This window comes from Lagenorhynchus albirostris, chromosome 17 (assembly GCF_949774975.1).
Source record: "Lagenorhynchus albirostris chromosome 17, mLagAlb1.1, whole genome shotgun sequence".
NCBI lineage: Eukaryota > Metazoa > Chordata > Mammalia > Artiodactyla > Delphinidae > Lagenorhynchus > Lagenorhynchus albirostris.
Window position 1 is genome coordinate 81319749 of NC_083111.1, and position 13263 is coordinate 81333011.

The 13263-nt window shown below is 50.7% G+C and overlaps 1 long non-coding RNA gene across 3 annotated transcripts; it reads left to right on the forward strand.

Moving 5' to 3' along the window:
• Positions 1–173: 173 nt before the first annotated feature.
• On the forward strand, positions 174–5091 carry LOC132507897 (uncharacterized). Of its 3 annotated transcripts, none has more exons than XR_009536359.1 (3): positions 174–454; positions 3119–3760; positions 4377–5091. It is a non-coding gene; the product is annotated as an uncharacterized LOC132507897 (long non-coding RNA). The 3 variants fall into 3 exon arrangements; XR_009536357.1 differs by having other exon boundaries at positions 4392–5090; XR_009536358.1 differs by having other exon boundaries at positions 4454–5089.
• The last annotated feature ends 8172 nt before the right edge of the window (positions 5092–13263 follow it).

Genomic DNA, 13263 nt, shown 5'->3' on the forward strand with positions numbered 1-13263 from the left:
CTCAGCCCTTTCCCCAGAGGCTTGGCGGGGAGGTCGACAGCCAGCACCGCCGGGGAGCAGGGTGGGCGCCCCGCAAGGGAGTGGCACCGGGGGTGGGGGGTGGGGGGAGCAGTGTTAGGGGTTGGGTAGGGCGGGCAGAGGGTCCGCCCACCGGAGGCCTCTCCACACCTGGGCTTCGGGCCCCAGGTGCAGGGCGGTCCTGCCCGCGGGCGCTCGCCCTGCGGCGCCCAGCGGAGGCCGTGTTTGCTGCGAAGGCCGTGGCCCCGTCGTGGTGGCTTCGCGACGCGGCTGCAGGCAGCTGCTCCTGCACAGCCGGGGCGCGGCCCCTCTTCCGGTGGCCCGTACATGTCCGCAGCTCCGCCGCGCTGACCGCCCCCCTGCCCCCGGGAAGCCAGGAGAGAGGAGCCAGCCGGCGACGGGGCCCGCACCCCGGAGCGCCCCGAGGCCCCGACAGGTGAGAGCCCGCGGGCCCCGGCGCTCTCCGGCCGGCGGGAAGGGGCGCCCGGACCGTGCGTGCGGAGCCCCCCTCCCCGACGCCTCCAGCTCCAGGTGATGGCCCGGTCCGCCCCGCCGGCCGCCAACCTCGGGGCGTGGGCAACCCGGGGACGGCGGTGGCCACCCTCCGCCCCAGGCCCTGTCTTCTCAGCGCGCAGCCTCCGCTGTGGCCTCTCGGCAGTGGCCTCCAGAGCCGAATCTTTACCCAAAAATCTTTACCCAGGTCTTGCCTCCTGCAGCCCAGACCCACATCCAGGCGCATCCCAGCCCTCCCCTGGGTGTCCTCGAGCTCCACAGCGCATCCAAAGCGCACACCCGTCACGGCCTTCCTCTCGCGCGTCTGGTCTGCCGCGACTGCTCCCTGCTGAGCCTGTGCCCGAGCCCCCACCCCCAAGGACGGCTCTCTGTGCTCCGGCTTCCTTCACTCCCTCCCACCTTGCTGGCCGCTCACCCCGGCTCCGAGCTGGCCTCTCCATTCTGCTCGGTCTGGTGGCCACCAGCAGCCAGTGTCGCGTGCAAGTGTGATCCTTCCCAGGGTGGTGCTGGCCTTACCCCCAGATAAACTCCCAGCACCACCGGTCACCGTTGTACCTCCGACCCCCCCAAGGGCCAGGGTAAGGAGCCTGACCTTGTCCTGAGGACAGAGCCGGACCACAGGAGGTTTGCAGAGCCCTGACTGTCAATTTTATAGAAGTTGTATGTGCCCAACGTATGTATCAGAAGGACGTCCAGTAGCAGGAGATCTGGGCTCGGCAAGAGGCAGGAATGAGGGAGTGGAGGACACGGGCAGGTCAGCCCCGGAAGATGTCCGTTAGGATGTCCAGAGGCGGCGGCCGCTGCTGTGCTCTCGACTTTGCAGCTCCGCTGAGGATTGTCTCTAATTGTCCATGTCCTGGCGTCTCTTTCTCAAGGCCCAGGCGCCTGGTGAGAAGTCCAGTCTGCCCTTAGGTCATGCTCCCATTGTCAGGCAAAGGAGGGACGGATGTCTGTCCCCCTTCCCCCATTTTGGTTTCTGTAGTGGGAAGTGGGCTCCCACTGAATTTTCTAGAACAGAACCCAGCCTTACAAGGTAGGGGTTCCGAGTCTTCAACAGGCCAGCGTCACGTGGAGGAGCTGCTTTCCCGCTCTGGGTCTGCTCCAAGAAGTCCATCCAGAGAGCATCTTCCCCAGCCTCCCGTCACCACCCCCGTTCTTGATGATCTGTCCAAACTGTCAGCCAGAGTGTATGAGTTGATATAAAGAAGGTTATTTGGTAGGACGGTATCTGGTCTAGATCAGCCTTGATTAGAGGGCCTTGTGCTGTTGGGCCCACGTGTCACTAGCATCCCTGCCACCACGGCCACTCTGTTCGTGGGCCTTTGCCTAAGCACTGGGTGGCCGAGGAGAAAGGCTGGCCAATGTCCATAGGGCAGTTGTGATGTCTACCTGGGTGTCTGATGCCTCCTCTGCAGTGGACCCTCTCTGGGGGCATCACCGTGAGACGCAGAGCCAGCCCCGCATGCTCGGTGCCCGCAAACCTGGCCCCCACTGCTGGTGCATCCGCGTGCCTTTCCCTGGGCCTGCGTGTCGCTGTTGCTCCAGGCTTGTTCATTTCAGGCTCCCAATGCACCGGCCAAGCCCTTCGCCGTTGTCCTGCGCACCGCACGCCACTCTCCTTCCCATCCACGGGAAGCTGAGAACCAGGCACCCCGGGAGATTTCCCTCCTCCGCTGTCCTTTGGGACCTCCCAAGAGAGGAGCTGTGATGTGGCAGTGGTCAGTTTGACTAGTGCCACCGTGTGGACTGAGCTCTGTGAATCAAGCCCGAGTCCCTCCTCCACCACCTCCCCCAGGAATGCCATTGGCGTGGGCTGGGGTCCTGGGAAGCGGCACTGACCCTCAGCAGAGAGAGGGGTGTGGACATCTTCCTCCCGCTGGATGTGTCCTTTCTGTCGTAAAGGATCGCTCTGTGTGTGCCCGACGCCTCAAGTCCGGGGAGCGAGGACCCCGGCTCAGGGTGGGGAATTCAGGCTGCTTGTCCTCCGGTGCCCCAGTTGGACTTCCAGACTCCACTGGGGCCGACAGCATCCCGGGAGCTGTTCTCCAGACCTAGAACTGTGTTCTAGCAGGGAAGGCGCAGCCTTGCTCTGGAGCCTGAAGTCTGTGCCGCGGCCCTCCCACCGGGTTGGCCGGGGGTCCCACACAGCATCCTTCTCCCCACAAATACCTGCAGCTTATCAGACCTGCTGGCCACCTGGCCCGGCAGCCTGGCAGCTCACGCCTCTGCCATGGCCTCTGGGCTTGGCCGTTAGCCCGGGTCTCCCAGGACATGGGCGGGTGCTGTTCCCGGATACGGCACTTGCTCCGGAGCCTTGAGAGGCCTGCCAAGCGCTGGGCCTCTTTCTTGGCGGAAGGAGGTCCAAGGAGTAGCAATTTACTCTTTCCTTTAAGGTGCCCTGGCATGTCCCAGATCTATGAACCCTAAAAACTTCATTAGCGTGGTTTTATCTCCCACCCTCTGGAACTTCCTGGATCAGTGAACTGTCGGGATGACCCAGGTTCCTGTATTAGTTCCCTGTAGCTGCTAAAAGAACAATTAACGCACATTTAGTGTCTTATAACAGCACGAATTTATTATCTTGCAGGTCTGTGGGTTAGAAGTCCGACCTGGGCTTCAGTGGGCTAAAATCAAGGTCTCGGCAAGCCGGCCACGCTTCCTGCAGGCTCTGGAGGACCATCTGTGTCTTTATCCTCTTCAAGCTCCTAGAGGCGCCCACATTCCTTGGCTGGTGGCTTCTTCCTCCAGCTTCAAAATCAGCAACCTTCTTCCAAAGTCACAGCTCCCTCTGCTTCTCCGCTGTCCCCCTCTTCCACTTGTAAGGTCCCTTGTGATCACGTTGCACCTACTCAGATAATCCCGGGGGGTTTCGCTATCTTAAGGTCAGCCGATTGGCAACCTTAGTTCCATCTCCAATCTTGATTGCCTTTTGCCATGTAACACAGTGTATTTACCAGCTCCCGGGGACAGGACAAGGACGTCGTTAGGGGGCTGTCATTCTGCCCACTGCAGTCCCTATGAGCTATATTGTGACAGGAAGCCAGAGAGTAACCGTGGTCCTGAGACAGGACAGGGAAGGCCTGCTGCGTGGACGCTCTGCAGGCACGGACAGGAGGAGAAAGCTACGGCCAGTCAGCCGTTACACGCCACAGTGCCAGAGGCTGTGTGGATCTGCTGCAGTGGAGACGCCACCTCCAGCCTGGCAGCCCTGATTGCTTCTGCTGCCTGCGTAAGTTTCCTGTCATCCACCATCTTCCACGGTTATTTGTTTCTCGCAAAGGCCAGACAGGTGAGTTTAATGGAGATGTGATGGGCCCCACCACACCTGTTTTCCTCAAATCTTTTTTTTTGTTGTTCGTTTTTTTAAATTTAGGCTTTATTTTTTTAGAGCAAAATTGAGGGGAAGGCACAGAGCTTTCCCATAGATGCCCAGTCCCCACACACGCATAGCCTCCCCCATTATCAGCATCCCTCACCAGAGTGGGACACTGGTGACAAGTGGTGAGCCTACACAGACACACCGTAATCGCCCGAAGTCCACAGTCTGCATTAGGGATCTCGGTGTCGCGCATTTTATGGATTTGCACAAATGTATAATGACGTGTCCATCACTGTGGTATCGTACAGAGTATTTTCACTGCCCTAAAATCCCCCCGTGTTCTGTCTGTTCCTCCTACCCCCTTCAGTCCCTCACAGCCACCAATCTTTTTATTGTCTCCATAGTTTTGCCTTTTCCAGAATGTGAAATTGTTGGAATCATACAGTATTGTAGCCTTCTCAAATTGGCTTCTTTCACTTAGTAATCTGCATTTAAGGTTCCTCCATGTCTTTTTGTGTCTTGATAGCTCATTTCTTTTTAGTGCTAAATAACATTCCACTGCCTGGATGGACCACGGTTTATTTCTCTGTTCACCTACTGAAGGACATCTTGGTTGCCTCCAAATTTTGCCTCCAACTGTGAATAAAGCTGCTGTAAATGTCTGCGGACAGGATTTGATGTGAACATAAAATTTCCACTCCTTTCGGTAAATACCAAGGAGCACAACTGCCGAATCTTTAGAGTATATTCAGTTTTATAAGAAACCGCCTGTCTCCCAAGGTGGCTGCGCCGTCCTGTGTCCCCACCAGCAGCGGAGGCAGTTCCTGCTGCTCCGCACCCTCGCCCGCGTCTGGCGTCGTAAGTGTCTGCAGTAGGTGCGGAGTGGCGCCTCGCTGTTGTTTTAATTTGCATTTCCCTGATGACAGATGACACAGAGCAGCTGTCATATGCTTACGTGCCGTCGGTATATGTTCTCTGGTGAGGCGTCTGTTCAGGTGCTTGGCCCCATTTTAAAATCAGGTTTCTTCCTGTTGGGCTTTAAGAGTTCTTTGTATATTTCAAATAACAGTCCTTTATCATTTGTATCTTTTGCAAATGTTTTCTCCCAGTCTGTCTTTCGCAGAGCAGAAATTTTTAATTTTTTAAAAATATTTATTGGCTGCGTTGGGTCTTCGTTGCTGCACGTGGGCTTTCTCTAGTTGCAGCAAGTGGGGGCTACTCTTCGCTGTGGTGTGCGGGTTTCTCATTGCGGTGGCTTCTCTTGTTGCAGAGGACGGGCTCTAGGCGCGTGGGTTCAGTAGTTGCAGCACGTGGGCTTCAGTAGTTGTGGCTCGCGGGCTCTAGAGCACAGGCTCAGTAGCTGTGGTGCACAGGCTTAGTTGCTCCTTGGCATGTGGGATCTTCCCAGACCAGGGCTTGAACCCTTGTCCCCTGCATTGGCAGGTGGATTCTTAACCATTGCTCCACCAGGGAAGTCCCGAAATTTTTAATTTTAATGAAGTCCCACTTATCAATTGTTTCTTTTTCTTTTTTTTGGATTTATAGCTTTTGCTTGATACTTGGCAAGTGCCCTTAGGATTAAGCAACTTTGAATGTTGGGCTTATCTCTTTGGGTTCTGCCTTATCCTAGATGTTGTCCCAGGAATTCCTTACTATTTTTATTTGTTCTTTAATACTTTTAATGGACATTTTTTAAATTTTTATGGGCGTGCAGTTGCTTTACACCGTTGTGTTAGTTCCTACTGTACAGCAAAGTGAATCGGCTCTACGAGTACATACGTCCCCTCTTTTTTGGCTTTCCTTCCCATTTAGGTCACCACAGAGCACCGAGTAGAGTTCGCTGTGCCATACAGCAGGTTTTCATTAGTTGTCTTTTTTTTTTTTTTTTTTTTTTTTTTGCGGTACGCGGGCCTCTCACTGCTGTGGCCTCTCCCGTTGCGGAGCACAGGCTCCGGACGCACAGGCCCGGCGGCCATGGCTCACGGGCCCAGCCGCTCCGCGGCATGTGGGATCTTCCCGGACCGGGGCACGAACCCGCGTCCCCTGCATCGGCAGGTGGACTCCCAAGCACTGCGCCACCAGGGAAGCCCCATTAGTTATTTATTTTATACATAGTATCAATAGTGTATAGATGTCAATCCCAACCTCCCAGTGCACAGTGAACGCTGGCAGAGGCCACTGACCCCTCCAGGGAAGGTTGGGAGAATAGTCATCATTGGGAGAGCACTTGCAGAGGCATCGCACGGTTCTTCTCCAGGGGCATCTGGCATCTTCTTCAGTCTAGGAGCTGTGAATCTTTGACCTTGACTTATGTCTGGGAACTAGACACTAGTGGCTGATGTCAGATTTCTGGTGGCAGAGCCTGGTGTTTCTCTGACTACACAAACTGAGCAATATCCCGTAGACTGCCCTGCATCTCGCCCCGGGTCACGGCCTCCTGACCGCCGCCCTGCCTGCTGCCTATCGCGATACCATCTCACCTCCGAGAGTTAAGTGCTGCTGCTTAGCGTCTTCTGTGCTGGTATCCCCTCACCGCGTTGATGTTAGGGCAATGAATCTGGCCTCCCCAGTACCAGCCCAGCCCCCAGAGGAGAGCCACCACTGAGCTCACGGGTGTGTTTTTTCATTGTTTTGATGAAGGGGTGCCCTCTGAGCCTTCCCAGGGGTCCTAGTCAGGTGGAGGCTTCAAGGCTAACATTAGCCATTTCCTGTGAGAACAAAGAAACCAACGTTGTTCGGAAGTAGTCCGCCTCTTCCTGGAGCCGACCTGCAGTTCCCCGCTCCATCTGCTGTGAGCCCTGACTCTGACTGCTGGCCTGGGTGCAGCAAAGGGGGACCTAGGGACTTCAGGCGAGGTCCTCGTGGCTCAGAAAGACCGCTCTCCTCTGGCGAAGGGGCGGGAGACGTTTTCTGGTGCGGAACCCGCAGCTCGTGCTGGCGAGTGTGGCCGCTGCCGGGGCAGCACGAGAGCGTCAAGCACACAGGCGAGCGGAGCCCCCCTGCTGCCTCCTGCCTGCAGGTCCCCTCGCGTGCCCCCTGCTGGCACAGGAGCTGCGTGGTTTGCTGCGGCCCCCGCAGCACACAGCGGACCATGGAAGGGTGGGCTTGATGCTCAGCGGGAAGGCGCGCTGACCGGCGCTCTCGGCCTGGGCTGTGACCCGCACACACGCCCTTCCCACGCGTGGGAGCTTCCACACGGCAGCGTGTGCTTCTGCCTGACGGTGCAACGGTCCTGGGTGTGGATGAAGATTGTTTTCACTTTTTGGAAAGACAGTGAGACCATGTCCCGGGGGCCTCTACATCCCTGGGTGATATTAACTGCGCCTTAAATTCATTCACGTCTCACCTGGAACCTGGATTTCCTGAAACTTAAATACAGAATTGTAAAGCTTACCAACACCAACAAACCTGACATAAAATATAGGAGAATAAAACAGAGTGGAAAAGGAAATTAGTCAATATATACAAATACATGGAACAAACAAGGAAGAAACAGACACAGCCACTGCTGTTCTCATCTCCGTAACTGACCATGGGCTCCCTCCCTCCACTGCCCATTCCACGTGCCCTTTGCCCTCAGCTAGGACACCTGCTGGTCTGGGTTCTTTACCTGAAGGATTTGAATGGTTATCGGTGCTTATTTGTTTGTCGTTTGTTTTCAGTTGCTTTAGTTTTGCATTGACGTCTCCTATCAGATGTGTGAGTAACAGGCTCCCCAGGGAATACTTTGGGTTCCAGACAGTCCTCCTTACCCGCGTGAGGGGCAGTGAACTGACCTTCCTGCGTAGTCATAACCTATTACCCCAGTCAGCGCAGTGACTCCCTTCTTTGTCCGCTAATTTAGTGGTCAGGCAGAGGTCTCAGTGTTCAATTCAAACCATCCTCATGTCACCTGGTGGAAGTGTTCCTATCCTGGGAACTAAGACTTCTCAACCAGCAGACCTCAGAGTCATGCAGAGAGGAAACAAAAATACCTTTGGTGGGTCATTGGACGTAACAGCGAGAGAAGCCGCTTCCGCTCTGCCTGCTGGCTCCTGGCGAGTCCTTCGGCTGGGGGAGCACCAGTGTCAGTTACCTAGCGCTGCTTCACAGATCACAGATTTAGTGGCTGTTGTGTTACCGCGTGGTCTCTGTGGGTCAGGAATCCAGGTACAGCTCAGTGGGGCCCTCTGTTCAGTGTCTCACAGGCTGCTACCAGGCGTTGGCTGTGGCTGTGGTCTCACCTCGGGGCTCGACTGGGGAAGGGTTCGCTCCCTTGGGGACCTTGGATGAGGGACTCAGTTTCTTGCTGGCTTTCGGTCTTGTTATGTGGGCCTCTCCAGAGGGCGCACGGGCTTAGTTGGTCCGCGGCATGTGGGATCTTCCTGGACCAGGGCTGGAACCCGTGTCCCCTGCATTAACAGGCGGATTCTTAACCTCTGCACCACCAGGGAAGTCCCATAAAACATTTATAGTAATAAAATATTGACCGTATTCCCTGTGTTGTACAATATAGCCTTGTAGCTTATTTATTTTATACACAGTAGTTTGTACCTCTTAATTCCCTATTCCTATCTTGTTCCTCCCCCTTCCCTCTCCCCACTGGTAACTGCTAGTTCTCTATATCAGTTCATCTGTTTCTGTTTTGCTATATTCATTTCTTTTATTTTTTGTGGTTTTTTTTTTTTTTTTTTTTTTTTTGCTGTATGCGGGCCTCTCACTGCTGTGGCCTCTCCCGTTGCGGAGCACAGGCTCCGGACGCGCAGGCTCAGCGGCCATGGCTCACGAGCCCAGCCGCTCCGCGGCATGTGGGATCTTCCCGGACCGGGACACGAACCCGTGTCCCCTGCATCGGCAGGCGGACTCTCAACCACTGCGCCACCAGGGAAGCCCCTATTTGTGGTCTTTTTGATGATAGACATTCTGACAGGTGTGAGGTGATATCTCATTGTGGTTTTAATTTGCATTTCTCGGATGATTAACAATGTTGTGCATCTTTTCATGTGCCTCTTGGCTATCTGTATATCTTCTTTGGAAAAATGTCTATTCAGGTTCTCTGCCCATTAAAAAATTTTTTTTTGACGTTGTATGACCTGTTTATTATATTTTGGTTATTAACCCCTTATTGGTCATATCATTAGCAAATACTTTCTCCCATTCTGTAAGCTGTCTTTTCGTTTTGTTGATGATTTCCTTTGCTGTGCAAAAGCTTCTAAGTCTAATTAGGTCCCATTTATTTATTTTTGCTTTTATTTCCTTTGCTTTAGGAGACCGATTCAAAAAAGATATTGCTGTGATTTATGTCAAAGAGTGTTCTGCTTATGTTTTCCTCTAGGAGTTTTATGGTATCCAGTCTTACATTTAGGTCTTTAATCCATTTGAGTTTATTTTTGTAGATGGTGTTAGAGAATGTTCTAATTTCATTGTTTTACATGTAGCTGCCCAGTTTTCCCACACCACTTATTAAAGAAACTGTCTTGTCTCCATTGTATAGTCTTGCCTCCTTTGTCATAGATTAATTAACTGCAGGTGCATGGGTTTATTTCTGGGCTTCCTATCCTGTTCCATTGATCTCCACTTCTGTTTTTGTGTCAGTACCATACTGTTTTGATTACTGTAGCTTTGTAGTATAGTCTGAAGTCAGGGAGTGTGATTCCTCCAATTTTGTTCTTCTTTCTCAAGATTGCTTTGGCTATCTGGGGTCTTTTGTGCTTCCACACAAATTTTAAAATTATTTGTTCTAGTTTGGTGAAAAATGTCCATGGTATTTTGATAGGCATTACATTGAACCTACAGATTGCTTTGGGTAGTATGGTCATTTTAAGAATATCAGTTCTTCCAGTTCAGGAACACAGTATATCTTTCCATCTGTTTGTGTCATCTTCAATTTTTTTTTATCAGTGTCTTATAGTTTTCCTAGTACAGTTCTTTTAATTCCTTAGTAGGTTTATTCCTAGGTATTTTATTATTTTTGATGCAATGGTAAATGGGATTGTTTCCTTAATTTCTTTTTCCAGTAGTTCATTGTTAGTGTATAGAAATGCAACGGATTTCTGTATATTGATTTCATATCCTGCAACTTTACCAAATTCAATGATGAGCTCTAGTAGTTTTCTAGTGGCATCTTTAGGATTTTCTATCCTAAAGTCATACATTACCATGTCATCTGCAAATAGTGACAGTTCTTCCTTTCCAATTGAGATTCCGTTTGTTTCTTTTTCTTATCTGATTACTGTGGCTAGGACTTCCAAAACTGTGTTGAATAGAAGTGGTGACAGTGGGCATCCTTGTCTTCATCCTGATCTTAGGGGAAACACTTTCAATTTTTCACCATTGAGTATGATGTGGGCTTATCATATATGGCCTTTATTATGTCGAGGTGTCTTCCCTCTATACCCACTTTGTGGAGAGTTTTTGTCATAAATGTATGTTGAATTTAGTCAAAAGCTTTTTCTGCATTATTGAGATGAGCATATGACCTTTATTCTTCAATCTGTTGATGTGGTGCAGCATACGGATTGCTTTGCAAATATTTAACCAGAACGAACTTTTTGGCCAACCCAATACATGTAATGTAATCAATCACATATGTGTGTTTAAATCTCATCTTAGTGTTTACTTCATAATTTTCAGTTTACTTGGTGTCCCTTTTTACTCTCCTTCTTGGCCTTCTTTTAATCTGTTAAAATGTTTTATTATTCCAATTTTTTCTACTCTTAGCAGTTAGGTATAAATTTGTATTTTCTGTGCTGCATAACAAATTACCACAAACTTAACACCTTAAAACAACCCATATTTACTATCTCACTGTTTCCGTGGGTCGGGCCTCTAAGGGTGACCCACCTGATGCCCCTCAGGACCTCACAGGCTGCAGCTGAGGTGTCAGCTGGGTCTGTGGTCTCACTGGAGGCTTGAGTGGGGAAGACTCCACCTCCAGGTTCATTTGGGTTGTTGGCAGTATCTGTCTCCTTGGAGGACTGAGTCCTGGCTTCTCTCTGGCCATTGGCTGGAGGTGCTCTCCAGTCCTGGAGGCCGCCCACAGCTCCCCATAACATGGCCCCTCTGCAGCCAGCTCTCAACACAGCCATTTGCTTCTTTAAGGCCAGCAGGAGAGTCAGTCTGCTAAGATGGAATCTTCCAGAATGTAACGTAACCATGGGAGTGACAGCCTATCACCTTTGCCTGATTAAAGCTACTTCACAGATTCTACCCACACTCAAGGAGAGGGCTCACACAGGCATAAGCCACAGGGCATCATCTTAGTGTGTGTCTGCCACAACGTTCTCTTACTAATCTTTAGTAGTTACCCTAGAGTTTACAATATATCTTCGAATTCTCAAGTCTACTATAACACTCTACTTTTCTGACAATGCAAGAATCTTAGCCCTTTTAACTACACTTATCCTCTTCCAATACATATGCTATTATTTTGTGTGTGTTTTAGCTCTTATATATCTGTGATGTTGGTGCTACTGTTTTGCACAACTCTTTTTTTTTTTTTTTTTTTTTTTTGCGGTACGCGGGCCTCTCACTGTTGTGGCCTCTCCCGTTGTGGAGCACAGGCTCCGGACATGCAGGCTCAGCAGCCATGGCTCAGAGGCCTAGCTGCTCTGCGGCATGTGGGATCTTCCCGGACCGGGGCACGAACCCGCGTCCCCTGCATCGGCAGGTGGACTCTCAACCACTGTGCCACCAGGGAAGCCCTTGCACAGCTCTTATGTGTATTCTTTCCAATGCACCCTCCCTACCTGCACCTCCATGTCCCATTTGGTTTTGTCTCTTCTGCCTTTTTTCTTTCTCTTTTGTCTTTCTCTTCATTGTTGGTCTGCTGCTACTGAACCCTCCTAAAGTTCTGTTTGTCCAAAGGGTGTTTATTTTGCATTAAAAACTGTTTTTTTTTACCCCTTTGAAGGGGTAAAGAAGATTGTTCTCATTTCATTAGGTTTTGGCAATTATACTACGGTGTGCTCTGGTGTTTGTGTGCACTTGCTTGTTTTTGTACTCATCCTGCTTGGGATTCTTCATGCGTATCAAAGCTCTGACTTGATCTCTTGTTTGTTTTGAAAAATTCTCTTTGAACGCTGCTACCATCCTCTCCTTCCCTCATGCCTGCAACTCCCATGACATCAGCGTCAGACCTTTCCTTTTGTCTCTCTGTCTTTAATCCGAATATTTTCATTTGTACTGTATTCCAGGTTACTAATTCTATTTCCAGCTATGTCTATTATGCTGTTAAACTTAGCCATTGAGCTCTCAATTTATGTTTTGTATTTTTACATTCTAGAATTTCCATTTGGTTCTTTATTATTGTTTCCAGTTCTCTGCCCAAACTTTTCAGTCTTATCTTTTAATTCCTTGAATATATCACTCATAATTATTTTAAAGTCTATGTCCAAGAACTCCATCATTGGCTGCATCTGGGTCTGTTTTTATTGTTCATCATTTTTCTTGTTTTTCACTCATATCTTGGTTCCTCATTAGCCTGATATGTTTTGGTTGCTGTACATTGCCTATTAAAAATGTGCTGGACAATGACATCTTCCTCCAGAGGAGACTTATTTAGTTTCTGGTAGGCACCAAGGCTAGAGGCAACTCAGATTACCTTAATCTAGTTCGGGGGTTGAGTGATTTGAAGCTGAGGATTCTGTTCCCACACGCATTGCTTTATTTCCCAAACGATGGAGTTCTTCAGGATTCTTACTCAATAGAATTGCCAGATAAAATACAGGACACTCATTTAAATTTGAATTTCAGATAAACAATAAATCCTTTCTTACTGTATGTCCTCAGGATTATGTTCTGTATTTTTTTTTAATTTTTAAAAATATTTATTTATTTATTTTTGCTGTGTTGGGTCTTCTTTTATGCGCGTGGGCTTTCTCTAATTGCGGCAAGCGGGGGCCACTCCTCATCACGGTGCGCGGGCCTCTCACTATCGCGGCCTCTCTTGTTGCGGAGCACAGGCTCCAGACGCGCAGGCCCAGTAATTGTGGCTCACGGGGCTAGTTGCTCTGCAGCATGTGGGATCCTCCCAGACCAGGGCTCGAACCCGTGTCCCCCGCATCGGCAGGCAGACTCTCAACCACTGCGCCACCAGGGAAGCCCTATGTTCTGTATTTTTATTAGCTAAACCTGGCAACCTAAGCCCTTACCCGGTGCTCTGGAATACAGATTTTGTCCCCGTGTTGCTGAGACCTGCGGAAGCCCTGCTCACATTGTGCCCCTGCCCTCCCCCTGGTGCTGTGCTTCTGGTGCTGGTGGCTGCTGCCAGGGGAAGCCTGCCTGCTGGTCTGGGGCCACTCCTGCGCTCTCCTGCCCTGAGCTCACCTCCTTCGTCTTTGCAGTGCCTTCAGACACGTTTCACAGCATGTTCATTCTGTCCGTCTCTTCTGTTGCTGTCATTGGGAAGACTGGTCCGAACCTCCTTCACGGAC